Raw genomic sequence first — 22,856 nt, forward strand, 5'->3', positions numbered from 1 at the left:
AGAGGGATATATACAATACATAACATCCCTCTATCATTCAGAATAAATGTCTTTTCTGTAGCCCATTTGACATAAGGGCCAGCCATCACTAAATCAAAATTTCATGAAAACAGATAGTGGGATTTCAGTATAGTCCAATCTAACTCTGATCCAGCCTTATTCAGATCTGTGCTCAGCATCATCACCCCATCTCTAATGATCGCTGTAACAGTATTTTTATTGACTGGATTTCCAGTACTCCCCAGAATGCCAAAGATTATCTGAAGGTCTGTATCTTGATTCATAGCCAGCCTCACAATGTTTTCCTACCTTGAAAACAATGGGCCTTCCCAAAATGTTGCCTTGTCTCAGATGGGGGTTCAGCTAGACCAGGGGTAGGCAAACTACAGCCCGCTGGCCACTTGTGGCCCACCAGCCAATTTAATCCATCCCTCAAGCTCCAGCCGAGGAGTGGGGTCAGGGGCTACTCTGTGCACCACAGCTCCGTGCAGCTCCTGGAATCAGCGGCATGTCCCCCCTCCAGCTCCTATGTATAGGGGCAGCCATGGGGCTCTGCGCGCTGCCCCCACCTCAAGCACTGCCCCTGCAGCTCCCATTGGCTGGGAACTGCAGCCAATGGGAGCTGCAGGGGCGGTGCCTGTGGACAGGGCAGCGTGCAGAGCTGCCTTCCCATGTGTCCATGTAGGAGCCGGAGGGGGGACATGCTACTGCTTCCGAGACCTGCTTGAGGTAAGCACTGCCTGGAGCCTGCACTCCTGAGCCCATCCTGTGCCCCAACCCCCTGCCCTAGCCCTGATCCCCCTCTGCCCTCCAAACCCCTCAATCCCAGCCCAGAGCACCTTCCTGAACCCCAAACCCCTCATCCCCAGCCCCACCCTCACCCCAGAGCCTGCACCCCCAGCTGGAGCCCTCCCCCCACATCCCAATCCCTGCCCCAGCCTGGAGCCCCCTCACACACTCTGAATGCCTCATTTCTGGCCCCACCCCAGAGCCCTCACCCCCAGCCAGAGTCCTCACCCCTCCCCATGCCCATGCCCCAGCCTCCCTCCCACCCTCCAAACCCCTCAGTCCCAGCCTGGAGCACCCTCCTACACCCCAAATCCCTCATCCCCAGCCCCACCTCCGAGCCCACACCTCCAGCCAGAGCCCTCAACCCCCCTGCTCTCCAACCCTGCCTGGAGCCCCCTCATGAACTCTGAACTCCTCATTTCTGGCCCCACCACTGAGCCCACACCCCCAGCCAGAGCCCTCACCCCCTCCTGCACCCCAACCCCAATTTTGTGAGCATTCATGGCCCACCATACAATTTCCATACCCACATATGGCCCTTGGGCCAAAAAGTTTGCTCACCTCTGAGCTAGACCACAGGGGAGAGAAGGAGTTCGTCAGGAAAAAAAATTGTAATAAGCAATTTTGAGACCAGACTCTTTCATAGTGCTCTCTTGGTGTGTGGGTGTGTGTCTCTCTCTCTCTGAGGAAGCAAGATGAATCCAAACTAATCAACTATAGGTTTTTCACAGAAAGAACAGATGTGATGAGGTTATTTTTTAAACATAATCAAAAAGTCCATCCTTAGCGAAGTGCTTATTATTCACAACACTGCTATTTGATTGTTCAAGACACTTCCTTCATGACATCGGCACCAGCAGGCACTCTTGACCTAGTTAATTTTTCATAAATCCCTGTACCAGGGTGCACGCCATGCCCCATTGGATTCAGACCCAGCAGCAGATTAGTAGGTTCCTTCCTCCCTCTGAGCCAGACCTTCCCCTCCTGGTCTCCGCCCCCCTTCTTCCACTTCCTCCCAGCCTTCTAGCTCCTGCTAATGAGGCTGGCAGGTGCGGGCAGTTCCCAGACAAGCGCTGGCTATTTACCCAGCCCAAATCCATTCCCCCTGACTCAGGGCTGGGGTAACAGGAGCTGATTAGGTGCTTTCCAAGCAGTGCCCTGCCACAATCCCACATACACCACAGAACATCAGGGAATCCAAGACACAACACATAAAATAGACCCAGAAAGCAAAACTCATATGAGATCTTAACTATCCCTTAACTACATTATGTGTGGCCTGAAATTTGCATTAAACGTGGCACTGTTGCTTAGAGCAGAAAGTCCCACCACCCTCAGGAAGTGAAAACAAAAGCAATATTTAAGTACGGCCCCAACTGAGCCAAGTACTCAAGCACATGACTTCAGTGGGACTACTCACGTGCTTAAAACTACCCATGTATAAGTACATTGCTGAACTAAGGTACCTGTATTCAATTCAAGAGATACCTAAAAAAAATGCTGCATTGTTTATATTCCCAAAAGCTGCTGATGAGGAAGAGTGGCTACTTCAGGGAAAGGCAACAATATTCCAGACTTGTTAATATTCTAATGGTCCCAATTAGTGAAAAGGGATAAAAAGACTTTCCACCTCAGGGAGGACACTCATAACACTGAAACCCCCTTCTACAATTAAACCCTGACCAGTTCTTCCCTCCCCTAAAATATTACTCCAAGCACAGTTTTGCTCTCAAAAAGAGAGAACAGCCAGAGACTCCATGAAATCCACTAGGAACTTTGCTATTGTTATTGATCTTACATGGAAGGTGCTAAGATACTACAGAGATAGGCAGCAGTATAAAATCCTAAACCAGATAAAAAACACATTTCCTCCTCTTACTTCTTATATCTGAAGTGTCTCAAGTTATTCTGGAAGAGGAGATTAGTAAGTGGAATTGCCCCAGATATTTATGTATTATTTGCACGGTGTTAACACTGAGTCCATGTCAACCAGTGATAAACTTTCCACATTAGGAGAAGCCCTTGGCTTGCTCTTGGGGGCAAGGTAGAGTAGTTAATTTAATTGCACCTCTAGCACTGATAACTTTAAAACTTTGTACAAATCCTTACTACTACGCATTGGACAAAAACATGTGCTTAAGTGTTTTGCTGAATTGAGGCCTAAAAATTTAATGGTTGACCAACTCAGTGGAACACCAACAGCTCACAATACATGTTCTTCAAAAGAAAAACTCGGCAGTAGTTAGAACTGTCTGAATATTTAAGACAGAGGAACTTAAAAAAAAAATAAAATAAAGTAGCAGTCTTTTAATACATCCCTGGAGAAGGCAGCCCACTAAAAACCATGGAAATACTATTGCAAATGACATTGCTGGACTGAGATTGATCAATCTGAACTGCCCTTGTCAAACTGATTAAGAAAAGCCCGAAGGAGATAATACTGGAACTCAGACACAGAGGATATAACTACTGGAATCTCTGAGGGTGATCCCTGTAGGCCAGCCACAGGGAGTCATTCTTTAAGATGTGGTCAATAGTGCAGAAAAGTATGAGGCAATTAAGGTCTGACAAAGCAATAGGTTATGCACATTACCTTTCATCAAACTTGTCAGTTCTACAGCTCCACAGAGGATGGCTTTCCACTCCTTTTCATCTACTGTATTAATTTTTTTATGTGGAGTTCTCCTTTTAACCCCTTCAGTACTCTCACAGCATCCATGCATTTCAGCAATGGTTTTAAACAAAACATCCATTCATTTGAAGGGAACATCTCATCTACACACACATCACAGGCCAGAAACATTTGGAGCAGGAGCCTCCTGGAGAAAAGGGGATGCAGGCAGCTTACACTGCTTCGCCCCACTGTGAGATGACTTTCGGCTGGTACTGCAGTCTGGGTTCCCCTGGCAGACTGTCAGTGAATTGGGGCTCTGTGTGAATACTGTACAATCAGCTAGAGGCATTTAACAAGTACTATGCAGAACCACAATAAAGAGACCCTGATTATATCACATGATGCTATTGGACATGATCTTCTCAGACTGAAATGTCCTGATTGTGTCTGATCCTATCCCTTGAACATTAATGCCGGGAACAAACACCTATTGATGCTGAAGCCTCATTTATAACAAAATAAACCAAACATACACAATTGTTTATATTATGTACACCTTCTGGTGAATGATTTAAACTAAGAAATGTGAATGACATCATCCTGTGTGTGTCCAGCTAACATCCCATTCCAGTGACTTCTCCTCACACCTCACTTCATGCTAGGGTATCTCATGTATGCAGAAAATGTTGTGGCTTCCTATTAACAGGCACTAGTAGAATGCATAGTTACCCCTCTCTTTTCCAAGGCCAATGATAACCTCAAAGCCAATGAGAACACAAAACTGGGATGATCCCTGTTATCCCACACCTGTCTGGGGAGGTCCATAGCCAGCTGCTACAGACATTTACTAAGATGTATCCAAATATAACCTTTCCCCTTGCAGACATAACACGTTCTTTATAACTAAGGCCTGGTCTACACTACACGTTTAAACCGAATTTAGCAGCGTTAAACCGATTTAACCCTGCACCCGTCCACACAACGAGGCCCTTTATATCGATATAAAGGGCTCTTTACACTGATTTCTGTACTCCTCCCCGACGAGAGGAGTAGCGCTGAAATCGGTATTGCCATGTCGGATTAGGGGTAGTGTGGCTGCAAATCGACGGTATTGGCCTCCAGGCAGTACCCCAAAGTGCACCATTGTGACCGCTCTGGAAAGCAATCTGAACTCGGATGCACTGGCCAGACAGACAGGAAAAGCCCCGCGAACTTTTGAATTTCATTTCCTGTTTGCCCAGCGTGGAGCTCTGATCAGCATGGGTGGCGATGCAGTCCCAAATCCAAAAAGAGCTCCAGCATGGACCGTACGGGAGATACTGGATCTGACCGCTGTATGGGGAGACAAATCTGTTGTATCAGAGCTCCGTTACAGAAGACGAAATGACAAAGCATTTGAAAAAAATCTGCAGGCTATGATAGACAGAGGCCACAGCAGGGACTCAGCACAGTGCTGCGTGAGAAGCATAACGGAAAGCCAAAGAATCAAATGGACACTCATGGAGGGAGGGAGGGGGTACTGAGGACTCCAGCTATCCCACAGTCCCCCCAGTCTCCGAAAAGCATTTGCATTCTTGGCTGAGCTCCAAATGCTTGAAGGGTCAAAAACATTTTCCCGGGTGTTTCAGGGTGTATGTCGTCAATTTACATCCTTCCCCTCCCCCCGAAAGAAAAGGGAAAAAAAATCATTTCTCGCCTTTTTTCAATGTCACCCTATGTCTACTGCATGCTGCTGGTAGACGGGGTGCTGCAGCGCTGAACACCAGCATCCCCTTCCCGGTGGCAGACGGTACAATATGACTGCTATCCATCATCATCATCATCAGCCCGTGAGTGCTCCTGGCTGGCCTCGGTGAGGTCGGCCGGAGGCGCCTGGGTAAAAATAGGAATGACTCCTGGTCATTCCCAGCAGATGGTACAGAACGGCTGGTAACCGTCTTCATCATAGCAGCTGGAGGTTGAGCTCCATCAGCCCCCCCATTTCATGTCTAAAGAAAAGATTTTGTACTGCCTGGACTATCATAGCAGCGGGAGGCTGCGCTCCTCTCCCCCCCCCCCCACCCTTTAATGTCCTGCCTGGACTATCATAGCAGCTGGAGGCTGCCTCCTCCTCATTTTATCTCACTAAAAGTCAGTGTTTCTTATTCCTGCATTCTTTATTACTTCATCATACAAATGGGGGGACACTGCCACGGTAGCCCAGAAGGGTTGGGGGAGGAGGGAAGCAATGGGTGGGGTTGTTGCAGGGGCACCCCCTTGAATGGCATGCAGCTCATCATTTCTGCGGGATCTCTGGGGCTCTGACACAGAGCAGCTGTGCTCTCTGGTTCTCTAGTATACTTGCCCCATATTCTAGGTAGGACTGACTCTATTTTTAGACAAAACATAAAGAAGGGAATGACCCAGGGAGTCATTCCCATTTTTGTCCATGCGCCCCCGGCCGACCTCAGCGAGGCCAGCCAGGAGCACCCATGACAGCAGCAGACGGTACAAAAGGATTGATAACTGTCATCGCCAATTTCCAAATGCAAACAGTGCAAAATGACTGATAACCATCATCTCATCGCCAATTTACAATGGCAGAAGGTGCAATAGGGATGGTAATCGTCTCTGCTACCTTGCAAAGGCAAATGAATGCTGCTGTGTAGCACTGCAGTACCGCCTCTGTCAGCAGCATCCACTACACATACGGTGACAGTGACAAAAGGCAAAACAGGCTCCATGGTTGCCATGCTATAGCATCTGCCAGGGCAATCCAGGTGAAAAAGGGCGCGAAATGATTGTCTGCCATTGCTTTCATGGAGGAAGGATTGAGTGACGACATTTAGCCAGAATCACCCGCGACAATGTTTTTGCCCCATCATGCATTGGGATCTCAACCCAGAATTCCAATGGGCAGGGGAGACTGCGGGAACTATGGGATAGCTACGGGATAGCTACCCACAGTGCAACGCTCTGGAAATCGACGCTAGCCTCGGTACATGGACGCACACCGCCGAATTAATGTGCTTAGTGTGGCCGCGTGCACTCGACTTTATACAATCTGTTTTAAAAAACCAGTTTCTGTAAAATCGGAATAATCCCGTGGTGTAGACATATCCTAAGAGGTATGTAAAGCTACAGTCTCAAAGTCTCATCTCACCAATGCTATGAATCTGGAAATGCCCATCTTCAATGGTCAGAGTGGGAATTTTGCAAATAAAGTGGAAGGAAGGACATGTTATCATTTTGGCAGAGCTATACATGTTCAAAGTCATTGTCTCTTTCACATGCACTGACCATTTCCACTACACTCCCACAGGCCATGAATGAGGCTTTAGCCTGGAGAGGTTTTTTTGTTAACTGTATGAAGAACTTAGTATCAAATAGCTACAATACTATACTGTTAACCTTCCCCAGAAGCACAGGTTTATGATGGCTCTTTCTTACCATAAAAAGCTGTTGCCAGCCATAAATTTACAATGAGCTACATTAGATTTAGCCACCCAGCTCTCACTGCCTTTAGGAATATTGGTAGCAAAAGTCACCCCATGCCCTCAAAGCGTCAGAAAACAGCTCTCTTCTTTCCCTATGTTGAGAGCTGTGACGGGACCCCAGGGTGCCGCCTGGGACTGTGGGACCAATGTGCCCCCTTAACTCTCCAGCCTGGGCTGTCTCTCACAATGCTTTGCTAGTGACAAGCAGCAAACCCCTCTAGGCCCTGTTATCACTCAGCACAAACACATGTGAAGCCCCACACCCTGCTATATTGCATGAATGCTCCCAGAGCCACTTATGAATCACACAGAGAAAGGCACCAGCCAAATCCCCGCAGCTCCCAGCACTGTACCTCAGAAATATACAGTCTTGCACTGCTCAATATGAGCAGTTCAAATGTATTAATTGGTTCACCACTTCATCAATGGAAAGTGGATATAACCAGCCTTTGCAAACCAGAGCAGATTTACCACACATTTCAGGCAAACTCACTGGTAAAGATAAACAGTAAAAGAAGTTTATTCACCATAAAAGATAGATTTTAAGTGATAGTAAGTGATAGGCAAAAAGTCAGAGTTAGTTACCAAAATAAAATAAAATATAAGCACACACTCTAAACTCACAACCGTATTAGACTGGGCAACATCTAGACTAAGCAGTTTTTCTCACCCCACTGGATATTGCAGTCTTTAATATACAGGTTTGTCCCTTAAGCCTGGGCCAGTCTCCTCTGTTGTAGTCTTCAGTCTTGTGTGTCCTTGTTGCTAGTTGAAGAGTAGGCGGATGAAGGAGAAAAGCGAAACATGGGCCCCCTGTGTTCTGTTTTATACCCTTAGCCCGTGTGCTTGGAGAACACAAGTCCACACACGTCTGGTGGGTATTTCTGAGTCCCCAGGCAAGGTTGAGCAATTCCCCCAGTGTGGCCTTATGCAGGTGAGTCATTGAATTGTAGCTCCCTTGCTGGACAATGGCTGTTGATGGTTGTTTGACAACCCACCCAGACATTAGTTGCTTTCCTTGCTGTTGTCTCTGGGGAGCTAATATCTGGCTGATTCCCCAGTTTACAGCATGTTTTAGTGACAACCATACAACACAATCTCATAACTTCATATGCACTAAAGATATACATATTTAGATAGAACAGAGACTTTCAGCCAATCATAACCTTTCCCCTGATACCTCACATGACATGCTTTATATGCAATATCACAATTATATACAGATGAGGAAGATGGGGGTTACAGGATGCTCTCCCAAGGTACAGAATGTCACAAGAGATATCAACATTTTCTCCAGGTCTTTCCAATCCAGGAGTCTGAATTTAGCCCATGTGTAAACAGATCCGTCTGCACAGAATATAGTGCACTCGCCCATGACATCTCTTCCCTAAACCCGAGTGCTGCCTCTCTTCTGGGGTGAAATCCTGGCCCAGATGAAGTCAATGAAAGTGCTGCCATTATCTTTCACCCTGCTGTCCTCATTTTGGTGTTCAGTAATTCACAACTTTTGCTTTCCTTTCATGCACCCCTAATGAAGCCCCCAATAATTTCCACAGGACTGATATTTTCAGCTCATTTCCTTACTATCCTGTTGAGAATGTAGGGCAATTTTGTTAAGCAAACAGCTAATGTATTCAATACTTTTTCTTTCATTATTTTTGAATTCTTGCCAAGCCATTTGCAATAACGTGGAGTTTTTTTGTTGAACTTAAGCAGAAACATTAGCACCTTCTGGCAACATTACTTCCCTGTCCAAGAAAATTTTAATATATTTTAATGGAAGTTTTGAAAGTTCTGCAGGATTTTATTTGCTTGCTAGACGTTCAGAGCTTCCCCCTGAACACAGCAAAGAAACACAGTCCTGAAACTCATGAGGAAAGAGTGCTGTACTGTTGTAAGTGTTGAAATTTGCTCCTTCCAGCCCTGAAGTGTTTCTCTTTCACTTAAATACTGCTTCACCAGCTCTCCTGTGCTTATTTAGCAGCTGAAAACAGCTGCAGATGTTAACTTTTGATCTCATCTGCTCTCAATCAAATCTTAAGAACAGTTGCATAGATGGCTGGAGCTATACCAAGTGCCATTCCTCACTTCCAAGGACTAATGGACGTTTCAGCATTGCCATACTGACTTCTGACAACATGGAAATGTATATTACATCCTGCAAGTTAACTCCTACCTGTTCTGCACATTGTACCTTGTCTTGCAAACACTGATTTACATTTTTTTTCCTAACTGCCTTTGGGGAAAATTGTAAAAGGATTAGAAAGGTCTTCATTTCACAACTAAAATATATGATAATTGAAGTGACACAATTAGGATTAACCTAATGAATGATGTCACAACTAGTGAGTCCAAAAAATTGAATGGAAATTAAATTGGGAATTACAGAGACATTTCTCAGTAATCTCAAATATTGCAGTTTTACATCCTAGCTAGGCAGCTATACATGACAATACATTATAGTCCTTGGTTTTGAAATTAAACAAAAGAAAACATTAGCACAGGTGGGAGGTCTGAGGACAAACAAACAGATACTAGAATATGGACTCTGAGAAATTATAGCACTTCTGTGCTGCACTCAGTAGCTCTGTTAATTTTGTTTTAAATTAAATTTATTACTAATGAAAGGGGCCAGACCAACATCCTTAGGCAGCAAAATCTTCTGCAAAGTCCAGTACCCAACGGACAGGCACAGGATAGACATCGATGGCATAAGTTTCTTTACAGTTCCCCAAAGTGACTTGAACTCAACCTGTTGGTATCACCTCCAAAGGCAAAGGAGTAATTCAGTCTCCATGGCTCATTGAGTACTTGGACTATCTGCTGAAACTACCAACAAGGTACCAATTAGTGTCAGTTGTGATGATGATGATGTTATCTTGTAGACATCTCTGAATCAAGAACTGGATGAGACCAGTCAATTACTTTACTTATGCAACTGAACAGCTCTCTCCCCAGTTCCAATGCAATTGCTAGGTGTCAAGCATCACATGGAAGAGGCAGGGAATGTAGCTTTCAAGCTTCTTCCCGTCATTTTCCAGAGTCCCATAACTGAGCACTATGAAAAGAAGTTCTGTAGGATCACAGTGACCTCAAGCATAGACTGTCTGGACAACCTTTCATTTAATTCATGGAAATGCATTAACTGCATCTACCCAATATTTAATGCACCGAAAATTATGCCCTAATGGTAAGAAATAAATTCAAAGCTAGTGGATAAAGGGGGAGAAGAATGCACAATACTGTGAACGTCTAGAGCTATAACAGTAATCTCTGGTGGAGTCTTTTTCTGAAACCTACAGGACATTTCTTTCCTTTGCTATTAGTGCCACAATGTGAGTTCTGACAGCAGGACTCATTGATACACTGTGGCTGCCAAAGGAGGCCAGGTAAGATATTACAGATTGCAGAAGTGGCTAGAGATTCTAGACAAGCTACAGGTGTTCCCTAGCCTCTTAAGTTATACTGGAGGTAAAGAAGAGAGAGTAAAGAAGAGAGGGAACATTTCTAAATCCAGAGCTGGGATGATCAAGCACAAACCAAGCACTTCTGAGATTGAGAGGATGCAGTAGCCCACTCCTGAGAAGCCCTTCCTCCCTCACTTTCTTGAAGCCAGACTACACAACCAGCACAACCTAATCAGCACAGCCAGAAGAGCTAACAGTTTATCTTTGCCAATACCCACCTGTTCAGGGCTCTAGATTGCTAATATAAGTATGACATATTCATCTCTGTGCCCAGCTCAGCTTTCTAAATTTCATTGTAAAGGCTAGTGCCCTGACCCTAATTATCCTCTGATCCAATAACAAATTCATAACAACAAGGTACCAGGAAGCAATGTCTTGTGTTTCTGTCTCTTAGAGAGTTTAGCTAAACTACTGGCATCACTGGTCAACTTTTCCTATGGCCACTTTACCATATATTACTCCAAAATTCAAACGGTTTCTACTGGAATCAAGAAAAAAATACCAACAATTAGACACAAGCATTTGGTGGTCACTGGCCGCTTAGTTAGATCTACTGAGGAGGAAGAACCACCTAACAGAAGACTTGGGACTATAAAAATATTACTGATCAAAACATTAGAAAAGGAATAATTGTGCATTCACAAGAAGGTACATAGAATGGCCCAATAAGTCTTTTCATTCCCTAACTTTTATGATGCATCTCCTGCTAACAAAACTCTTCTATTTAGCAATGTCTGCTCCGATGATCATAAAGATTGATGTTTGAAACTCAAGATGAAGCACTTCATATGTTTATCAGAAGGTAAGTGGCCTATGCAATGTGCCATAATGAAATTAAAGCCCCGTGCAGTTTGGAAATTTCTAAGTAGGTTACAAATATATCAAAGACCACAAAACGGATGCATGTAAGCATTGCTGGATCCAAAGATGTTCTTCAAACCATGAGATCTATGAGGGATTCCTATGCTGGATCTGTTTCCCAAGCCTCCACCCCAAAACTCAAACTCCTTACAATATAGTCCTGCAAAGTTGCAGCTGTGAGGGATGCATTTTTGATTCTTTGAACATGTCCCACAGATTTCCCACCTAGTTTTCCCCTTCCTTGAGCTGTGAGTGGTGCACCACTCCCACGAGGTACTGCACCTGACACAGGAACAATAGCCATCCCATGGAGTACAACCACTCCTTAGAAACCTTTAGACTGCTCCCCCGTCCATGGGCAGCCAGATCTACTGGCCTGTCCAGGAAGATCCCGCTCCTCTCCATACATTTTGCACATGCTGAATCTATCTGTTTTTCCAAGTCTTCATTGTAACTGAAACCCAGACAAATACAGGGTTGTTCTCTGCCTAACTCTAGTAGTTTGTCTCTGTGTAGAAGTTTATGAGTGCTGCAGCCTTTTGTATTACATGACTTTTCAATAATTTTTCTACGCTTCTCTCTCTTTTCCTACATATGGCAGCCAGGTGCTGGCTCTATAGGAAAGAGATCCTTTTCCCACCAAATACCTTTCAAATATTTCTAACATTATTATTATATGCCTGTATCAAATGCCGACAGACAAGATGTTTCTTTTTCACTTCTCATTAATATCTGCTGTGAAGTAATTTCTCCAAATCATTAAAGCAAGAGAAAAATGAATGTATTCATGGAAAGCTGCGAAGCAACTACAGTGAGATATTTTGGGGCATTTGGGCAAAGACATTGACTTTATTTTCATGGCACTTCACTGGTGAGGGTAAATGATGGTCCTTAAACAAATCAAAAAGGACAGAGGCCCTGTCTAGGACACACTAGGAGTGGGGAAGTCTGCATACACAAATAAACTGAATGGAATTCAATAAATTCAGGCCTTTCATTCACACTAAGGCCCCTTTAGATTACCAGAGTAATCTAAAGGGGACGTAGTGTAAATGAGAATCAGGCCCTCAATCTCCTTTCTATTTTTGCTGAAACAGAGAAACTCATTAGCTAAGAACCTAGCAGATGCCTCAATGTTACTTAAATATTAAGCATTATCATGCCATTGTCTGGGTGCATGACTGCATATCTTAATCACTTCTGTTATTTACACTGAAAATAAGTCAGCATAATATTAGTGATGCATTTAGTAATTCTAGCACTAATTTGGTACCACAAATTGCTGCTGAATTGAAAAAAGAAAAAGAAAATGATTTTGGTCACATCCTGGACTAGGCAGCGTAATCAGAAGTTGGGCCTATTAGACATTTTCTGGGTGGCACTAGAATTCAGCTCTTTTCCATCATTTTTCTCCTCACTGTTGCCATTTCTTCCTGCAGCATTCTACAACAGTGGAGGCAACTGCCGAAGAGCCAAAATATAGTGCTATGACTTTCAGTTATTTTTAGTTGTTGGTTTGTTTGTTGCTGCATTGTGCTTTTGAGTGCCACCATTCCACTGGAAACCATGGACATCAATTAAGATATACCTGGTATAATACACAGAGAGGCACTTGTGATGCATTTGACCTTGGCTACCTGTTACATTATGCAGCACTGAACACCTACCCTGAAAATGGTAGAGAATGGCCTGGGTGCCCGGCTGAAGATGCCCCAGAGGAAACCAGCTATTCAGTATCTAGACACCTAAGCAGACATTTAAAGTCACTTTTAGTTCAATAGATTGGAGAGAACATGTAACTCTACTAGATAACCTCAGATAGTTTCCTGGTTAACAAGGAAACAATAAATGCAGTTAACATAGCCATTCTGTGTCCTTATGCTTTTCTAGAGGATATGGGTTCAGAGCCCTCATCAGAGCACTTGGCGCCTCTGGCTAGAATATTTCACTATCACCTGCTCATTGGAGCACTAAAATAAATCTCAGTTTTCAAGCACCTACAAGCAACAGCTCAGCACATCTGTTTGAAGTGTTTTACTCATGTACAGATGTTATGTTTCCCACCCACTAAATGCTTATCTTACAGGAATCTCAGTCTATTTTCTCTCTAACAATTACATTTTATTACTGGTTTCCAGACCTGATTCAAGTACAGTACATTGTTTAATATAAACAACATCATCAATATAATCCAATACAACAGAGGTGTCAATGCTGCCTCGTCCTAAAACCCCACCTTTAAGAGACTACTTGATTTCATCAGCAATAAAACTACGAAAAACAGCTTAAGTAAAGCTAAGGAACATAATAACAAAACACTAAACTAAGAGAAAGAAACAAGAAATCTTCCTTTAGTGGGGGTAAATTCCTCTGGTAAAGCTGTTGACTGTTTGATATTAAAATGTAGCATTCCCACATGTTTTTACCATTGTTTTCATAATTTTAATTTCCAAAGAGAAAGGAAACAATCATACACTGAAACATCAAATATAAAAGATTTTTACTGCCATATTTCCCTTATTTGTGACCAGTTAAGCAATAGAGTTGGGAAGACATTTTTTCAACCATTTTTTAAAATAAAAATGGGTTTTTGTTGAAAATAACATTTTTAACCAAAAATGTTAATGAAAATATTTGATTTTTTATCTAAAAAGAATGAAAATCATTTTGATTTAAAGTATAAAAATAAAAACTTTGGAGTTTTTTTTTATGAAAACCTAACTTTTTGGGGGAAACCTAATGAAAAATTAAACAAAAAACCATTTTTTGTTAAAAAAAAATACAAAAAATTGCAGGGCAGGAGAAAAATCATTCAAAACCGTCCTTAGCCTACTGTATCTCCCAAAATGGCGGCTTTGCGGTTTCAATGGTGAAGATTCACTCAGAATCTCCACCACCTCTCTGGGGAAGAGGGAGAAGATGAGAGAGAACTCTTCAAGAACCCTTCCTCCCCCCCCCCCCGACATAGTCTTCCTTCTTATTCACACTCAGGCTTTTTTCCCCAGGGAAAACAATTCTTTGGCACCCATGAAGAAGCAGATCAATATCTTCAGGCAGACAGAAACAGATAGACCTTTGTCTTAAAACACATCGGAGGATGACATTCGATTGCTGGTGCTGTCCTTTTAGCAGCAATGATCAGTGAGTCACATGGAAGGCATAATTGAGAAAGCTACAGATATCCAGCAGTGTTGAGAATACAGCTTATGTATTTCAGTCGGTCTCCTGTCCACTGTATTTCAACCACACAAAGACAATGTGCTTTAAGTTCCTGATCACTACTTAATTACCTCTAACACCTGAACTCTGGACTCTGATCCACAGCCCAGTGAGCATTGCTAGTAATACATCCATATCACTGTACCTGAAGGAAAGCTTGTAGTAAAATTACAGTCTTGACATTAACAGCAGGGTGTGTGTTTAGTTATAGCAGCTTTTTTTATGTGCCTGCTCTTATTTTTGGAAGAGTTCTAGTGGGAAGAGGCTGGATAATTTGGTTAATACACCAACCTCCTTATGTCTCCTTCAAAATGTGTACACCATAAGTGCAAAGAGAGAGAACGTACAGGATGCTGCTGTAAGTAATAGACATAAACCCAAATATTAAAGTAGGGAGCTAATAAAAAGAGATATTACCTCACACAGGCAACAGCAGGAGTTTACAAGAACTTTAAACATTCCTATGCCTCATTATACATCAGAGCATTTGAAAATCAGATCCCTATAACATTTCCATAAAGAGATAGGAAAACCAGAGAAATGATCTTTAGAAGAAAGAACTATTTGTATAACAACTGTATGATTTAAAAGTAATTATGATGAATTATTTTGCCTTTGTGGCACACATTTTTTTAAGTGAGTATCTTTCAATACATCACAATGTAAACTACCCTGCCTTGTACATTCATTGTTCCCTTTATATATTCAGCATGTTTGGATCAATCTTAACATTCTTAGAAACTTTCTGCTATTCAAGATTAACTTGCTATGCCAGAGTAAATAAAACCATTAATATTACATTGCTAAATCTAAATGCTGATGAATGTATTTTTAAGGGATTATTATTTTTAAAGCAAAAGATAAAAGAAAATCTAAATAAAGCAAGTAAACAAATAGTACAGTACAATAAAAAAAGCATTTACTGCACTATTAGTTTCTGAACAAAATGATATTTCCATGTGTAAAATTCACGGTAAATTTTTTTAAACATGTGTCTTTATCTAGTAAGTGATCCAACGGGTTTTTCAGAGAAAAGCTTTCTGGAAAAATGGTCTATGAAATTTAAGAATCAATGAGCTAACCAATCAAGCTTAACCATTTATTTGCCAATGATGAAATGAATTTAATCTATAGTGGATTGCAAATATGAGGCTATAGTCAGAAATTGTATGCACTATTATAACCTATCAGAGGGGTAGCCGTGTTAGTCTGGATCTGTAAAAGCAGCAAAGAATCCTGTGGCACCTTATAGACTAACAGACGTTTTGGAGCATGAGCTTTCGTGGGTGAATACCCACTTCGTCGGATGCAAGTCCAACAAAGTGGATATTCACCCACGAAAGCTCATGCTCCAAAACGTCTGTTAGTCTATAAGGTGCCACAGGATTCTTTGCTGCTATTATAACCTAATCTCTGTGTTCCTGAGATGCCTGCAGCATAACCAAGAAACGTAATATAGGCCTGACCCAAAGCCTATTAAAGTCAATGGGCTTTGGATTAGGTCTTATGGGCAGGGGCAGCTCTAGGTATTTTGCTGCCCCAAGCACAGCAGGCAGGCTGCCTTCGGCGGCTTGCCTGCAGGAGGTCCCCGGTCCCGCAAATTTGGCAGCAGCCTGCGGGAGGTCCGCCAAAGCCGCGGGACCAGCGCACCCTCCGCAGGCAGGCCGCCAAAGGCAGCCTGCCTGCCGCCCTCGCAGCAACCGGCAGAGTGCCTCCCGCGGCTAGCCGCTCCTGCTTATGGGCCAAAAGCTATTCACAACTCACTGCCAGTGCACTTCACTCAGATCTGCAATATTCCTGGTATTACAGACCTGGACTTCCCATAGAGGAGAGGATCCAGGAGCAGTTAATGCTTGGGAAGGAATGAGAAATTCTTGAGGATTTGGGGTGGGAGGGAGGAGAGGAAAAATTCATGAAATGTGAAAAAATCATTTTAGGAGTTATTTCTACAGCAATATAAATCACAACGTTATTGATGGTAAATCACCCTAGCATACATTTCTATGGCAAAGTTAGAGTTGAGAGAGAGCAGCAGCAGCACATGACTGGAGAGTATCTCAAGGACACTGTCTCATCTCAAGGACAGAGCATCTGACACAATGTGTGGGGCTTTTTAGAATGACACCAGAAGATTCCATTGAGCATGCTAAGAAAATTGCTCATATATCCTAGATCGGGGGGTGAATTCTTCCATGACAGACTAAATGTCAGTCAACCAGGGAAAATATGTAAAAGGACCATAGCCTGATGTTGTTTACTGGGTTCTTTGCTTGCTCAAGCAGTTCATTTCTCATAACAGTGAGGGAGAGCATGATTTATACCCTACTGTATGGAAAGAGAGTCACAATGCTGGCATAAGCTATACTCTTTGGCTGACCTCAGAAACAGACCTGTCAGCCAAGGAAGACTACTACACAAGCAACACAAAACTTGAAGATACTTTTAAAAGAAGGCTGTTAAGCGAATTGGCTCCTACCATGCAACCCAGCAAAGATTTAAAAATGTACATGTATTTTTAGAAACAAAACCCCAGTTAGAAGCTGGCACCATGGACCTCAGCTCTGTCACAGGATGGGAGAGAATAATTAGGAGTGGGAAACTCATTCCAATATAATAGGAACTGACCTAAATCTTTGGCCTAAATTTGAACCAAACAGGGTTTTTTTTAGGTGTGAACAAATTAGTCTAATTTTAAAGATAGGTATATTCTATTTATTTTTATCCATGTTTGCACTTCCTGCTTCCGGTTAGAAAAGGGAACAGACATGCTGAAGTACTAAGAGAATGGCTGTTCTCGCAAGATTTTCAGTGCAAAGTTTGCATGGTTCAGATAAGCAACTGGACGGAAATTTTTAAGGGCCACCCATGATGGTTTGCCACAGCAAGCCAACCTTTCTGCTAAATATGTTGGCCACCCACAAAGCAAGGACCTATATCTCCAAGAGTTGTGACATTTCCAGGGAAATATTAAGTCAAGAACTGGGGTTTGCAATTCCATGAGGTGGGCAAGGAATTGATGCAGGCAGGACCAACTGCATTCCTGCATATCTCCTCCTAGTTTTGCAATACATGATGCTGTGTAAAGCACCCCTTTCTAGCAACAACTTTTACTCCACTCAGCCAAATCAAAGTGTCTGAAACATCCATAGTTCACACATTTGATCCTCTGTTGTTTCAGAGGGCAGGGATATAAAGACTATAGATTCTGTTTCCCATTTTTGTATGTTCACTTTGCTGTCTTGATCCCCTCCCCATGCCTAAACTCATAGGGGATGATTTAACAACCATTAAACTAATAAAACGTGTTGTATTTCCAACAGATAGCTGATGAAACTAGCCTTTAAGAATGTGGTTAGATTTTCTGTGCTTCATACTGACTGCTGTAGGAAGTACAAAGCAAATGACATCCTATTTGTCTGAATAGAAGTTCTGCTTCTTTAACAAATCCAATTACTACAGTGATTGCAGAAAAAATCCTTTTGCCTGGACACAATATCGTCCCAGAACTGAAAAGTATTCGCAAGAAGTTTACAAGCTAGTTCCCATCCATTTAAATGCACCAATAGATCAGCTAGGAATATACTTTTATGAGTAGCTCACATACAGATGAAAACACAGATGAAGGAGACATTTATTTTACATTTGAGGCAATTTTTTTGACATGTCTATAATGTTCCCCTATTTATTGTCAGTCCGACAGAATTTAAAAAATGCTAATTGCAAACAATACTAAAAAAAAGTCCAGTTATTTTACTATTTGACCTTGGTTTAGTATCACATGGGTTTGGATAAGAATTTCCTAAGGAGCCCAGGCTGGGTGAATTTCTTTGTAAAGATTTATGCATTTCCACATACATTTTATTTTCTGAAGTCAGTGGCCATGAGCAACATAGGGTATGTCTACGAGCAAAGACAAACCCGCAGCTGGCGCATGCTAGCTGATTCAGGCTCATGAGGCTCAGGCTCACAGGCCTGTTTCATTGCTGTGTAGACACCTGGCCTCAAGATGGAGCCTGAGCTCTGGGATATTCCCACCTCGCAGGGTCCTACAGCCTGGGCTCCCACCCAAGTCGGGAAGTCTACACAGAAATGAAGCAGCCCCACAACCCGAGCCCAGAGAGCCCGAGTGGGCTGGCATGGACCAGCTGCGGGTGTCTAGCTGCTGTGTAGACATACCCTTAGGGCTCCATCCTGCTAGGGAACCCATTTGGGTGCACCCCTATGACAGATCAAGCTCCACTAACCTCACAGGTGCTCCATGCAAGTGCAGAAATCTTGGGACAAGGGTGTAGGGATTAAATTACAATATATTAAAGACAACCAGGTTGAAGACCACAGAGATTTTTAATGGGTGAGAAATTCTATCAAACTTCTAATAAATCTGAAAAATAAGAATCAGTACAAGTCAGGATTAAAATGCTAAGAACAACCTAATGTCTGTCACCCTCTGAGATATTCATTTTCTTTATGAAATATGCTCTTATATTTCACTACTTAAAGCTTAACTCCCTTAGGGTCAGAGCTTTGGCTGGTTCAATCAGCATAGCTCCACTGACACCTACAGAAATCAATAGGACTATTCCAGGAGCAGGGTATGTCTCAGTGTAAGGTGGCACAATTTGGCCATCTCATGCTAAAAGCAACTGCCACAATGGAAGAGGAGGCATGGTTTGAGTATTCAGCTGAAGAGATTTAACCCTTATAGAAGTTCAAATAAGTCCCTTCAAATGTGCACCTTACAAACTGCAAAGGGGACATTTAAAAGTCTGAGTATTTTGAAATAAAAAGAAGGATGATTTTAATCAAACATGATGTAATTGTGTGCTGATGTCTGAACCAAGGAATGAGGTAATGTGGAGCATGCTAATGAAGGCTTAACATATGGGTATACAAAGTTGCACATGGAGAATTCCCAGGACAACCTACCTTGCTAAGCCCTGACACACTGACCCTGGAGGAAAGTTTCAGAGACAAGATGGAACTCAGTGAATGGTCACGTTGGGAGCTATGACACAGGACTTGCAAAAATACAGCATTTAAAAAAAAATCTTGTTTAACCATAATTTTAAAAATAAAAGCTGAGCACTGCACTTTCTGCAGTGTTAAATTCAGATAGATGGTAGTCTGCTTCACTTTTTTGTAGTTTTCTCATGATTTTCTATTCAATGCCAAATAAACTTTACTTCTTTCTTAGTCACAGGAACCAATTGTACAGTCTGTTGGTGGGGACAACTGCTCCTGGACAGTAGAGAAGGAATCTGTACTCTGACCTCCAGAGAGACTGAGTCAGGAAGAAGGTAACATTTTGAGCATCCAGCTACGGGTGAAGAGAGTTTCAATTTCCTCGCAAACAGTATCAAAAAGGGTTCTGCTACTGGGCTAGTGTGAGCAATGAGCAAGTTGCAAGGTTACATTGCCACATTCCCCTACTGATAAAAAAAAAAATCTTGATCCTGAAATATCATCTAGAAGACAGGAAAAGTGGTGCAATGCAGTTTAAGTGACATCATGCTGAGTCATTCACTATCCCAACGACTAAAAACAAGCATGAAATAACCAGACAGATACAATCAAGAATTCTTTAAGATTCACAAAGGAGGAAATTTTAACAGTTGGATTTTCATGATTTTCTTGAATGCTTCTTAAATATCCAAAGAGCATGTATTACAATGCAGGAAAGAACAAGCCATCAAGAAAAAGACCATCACAAGCTGATGGTTTTATGAGCAGACCTTTAACACACACACACACACACACACACACCCTTATAAATAGGACCCTAACAAATTCACGGCCATGAAAAACACGTCACAGACCGTGAAATCTGGCCTCCCCCCATGAAATGTAGTCTTTTGTGTGCTTTTACCCTATACTACACAGATTTCATGGGGGAGACCAATGTTTCTCAAATTGAGGGTCCTGACCCAAAAGGTCACAAGGTTATTTTAGGGAGGTTGGGGTATTGCCACCCTTACTTCTGCGCTGCCTTCAAAGCTGGGTGGCCGGAGAGCAGCAGCTGTTGGCTGGGCGCCCAGCTCTGAAGGCAGCTCCCCACCAGCAGCAGCGCAGAAGTAAGGGTATCAATACCATACCATGCCACCCTTCCTTCTGCGCTGCTGCCTTCAGAAGTAGGCGGCCAGAGAGTGGTGGCTGCTGACTGAGGACCCAGCTCTGTAGTCTGCAGTGCAGAAGTAAGGATGGCAATACCATATCATGCTGGCTCTTCCTTCAGAGCTGGGCTCCTGGCCAGCAGCCGCTACTCTCCAGCTGCCCAGCTCTGAAGGCAGCACTGCCGCCAGCAGCAGTTTAGAAGTAAGGGTAGCAGTACCGCAACACACACCCCCGCCCCACACACACACACAATAACATTGTGACACACCTTCCCACTGCAACTCCTTTTAGGTCAGGACCCCTACAATTACAACACAGAGAAATGTCAGGTGTAAATGGCTGAAATCATGACATTTCAGATTTTTAAAATCCTATGGCTGTGAAATTGACCAAAATGGACCTTGAATTTGGTAGGGCCCTAACTATAAAGCAATACAAACATTCATAGAAGTAAATGCAACACTTTAAATCTGCACACTATATTACAGGTTACTTTTTAAAATGGCTGCTCACTTGTTTTCCCTCTTTTTATTTCCTTGTCTATCCAGTAAGGGAAAAATCCTAATTGAATAAATTTCCTAGAGAGAGAATATTTATGTAGCCAAGATTCTGCAGCTGCAGCAGAAAAATGCACATGATTATCCATTGGTCTCCGGCGACTCACAGCAATGGAGTAGTTCCTTTGTCTATCAGACATTGTGTATTTTAGTTATTATATGGCTTTCATAATTAGACATATAATTAGATTAAAAAAGCAGACTTCTCATTATTGTAGTAAAGCATATGATCAATGGTACAGCTCCAATCCCCTTTTCATATTTAGTCTGCAGTATTAGCTGAAAAACTCAAGTTAACAGTACAGCAGTGTTAAGTATACGGCATAAGGATTACAGTTCTAAAACATTCCACATTGCACTGCTACTGCCGCAATTCATTTCCAGGTAAGAACACAGCATTGCTTTTATTTTATTCACTAACAAGGATAATTGGCAGGCAACACTGCTGCTGCAGTAGATTTACTGTTTATATGGATCTCTGAAGACCACATGTGCCTGCAGTGTAACAGAAATATTTTCCATATGAGCCACCACACATTTCAAAGTCCCTACGCCTGGGTAAGGTGAGTCCATCTATCATTTTCTTTACTCAGTAACAATCAACAGGAAAGTTAAAACCTCAGTGACAACTAGAGGGCAATGATTAGCTTCTAGTCGCTCTGAACGTCCACCCTTTTAAATTCCCTGAGCCTCTGATGAAAACTTTTCCCCACTTTTTTAATTAGATCAAAGACTGCATTTCCCAACACACGATTTCATTAAAATAGACCTTGTTTCTGGAATCACAAATATTACCATTCCTTTTTTAAACCACTCTGAAAGCAAAATGCACTCTCTGTTTAGAACTATGAGCTAATAATCAGTGCCAACCCAGCAGCTTTTGGCTTAGATGTGTTTTCAGTTCACCTCCACTTTCTTTTACCAGGGAAGTAATTGGTCTGGGCTTTATAAGGCTATTAGAATCTTCTGACAAGAATAACAAAAGTCAGAGCTTTAAAGCAGAATCACCATCCTTCAGAAGATTTAGTTTTCACTTAGCTCTTATGCATACTGTTGACATACGTAAAGAAAAAAAGCTTATTAAAGAATAGCATACCCATTTGTTCTTTTAAAATGTATAAATATGCATCATATTTTAGTTAGGGAGTGGGGAGAGAACAGTATCAAATGTATCAAGGAGTGGGTATGTTTTTGCCAGTGACTTCATTAATAAGGATATTTCATATCTATATAATTATGTTTGCTGAATTCTTTCCTAAATGGAAAATGACTATTTTAAATTTTCTGCTTCAATATGCAATAAGGGCTTGATGTAGAACTAGGCTGATCTGAGCAAAAACCTAAAAAAGTGCATTTAGCAAATGAAGCAGCAATTTCAAATGCATAGGAATGACTGTTCCATTCCATCACTTAGAATTCTCATATTAATAGGAATATTACAAAATCCCTCTTTAGGGATACCACATATATTCTAAAATAGGGATAGGTTTTCTATCTCTAATGTATTATTCTAATAATTCACACACACTGAATGCAGAGGCTAGTTATATATATACTCCATACAAGACTTGCAGTGTTTTACATAAGGAAAACACCAAGAAAAAACTTTTTTCAATTATACATCTTTCCTGCAGAAAACTTGAACTTAACATTGTATATCATCAACACTACAGATTGTTGTAAACAGAATTATATTTTTCTACATATTAGCAGAGAAAAATCCACAAAACATGATGTGTCCTCTGTGCGACAACTAAAAACA

The 22,856-nt window shown here is 42.2% G+C and overlaps 1 protein-coding gene across 7 annotated transcripts in view; it reads right to left on the reverse strand.

Moving 5' to 3' along the window:
- Positions 1-22,856, reverse strand: part of THSD4 (thrombospondin type 1 domain containing 4) — a 645,198-nt gene that overhangs the window by 231,950 nt on the left and 390,392 nt on the right. The gene's annotated exons all lie outside the window — the stretch shown is intronic.

Source organism: Mauremys mutica, chromosome 11 (assembly GCF_020497125.1).
Source record: "Mauremys mutica isolate MM-2020 ecotype Southern chromosome 11, ASM2049712v1, whole genome shotgun sequence".
In the NCBI taxonomy this organism is placed as follows: Eukaryota; Metazoa; Chordata; order Testudines; family Geoemydidae; genus Mauremys; species Mauremys mutica.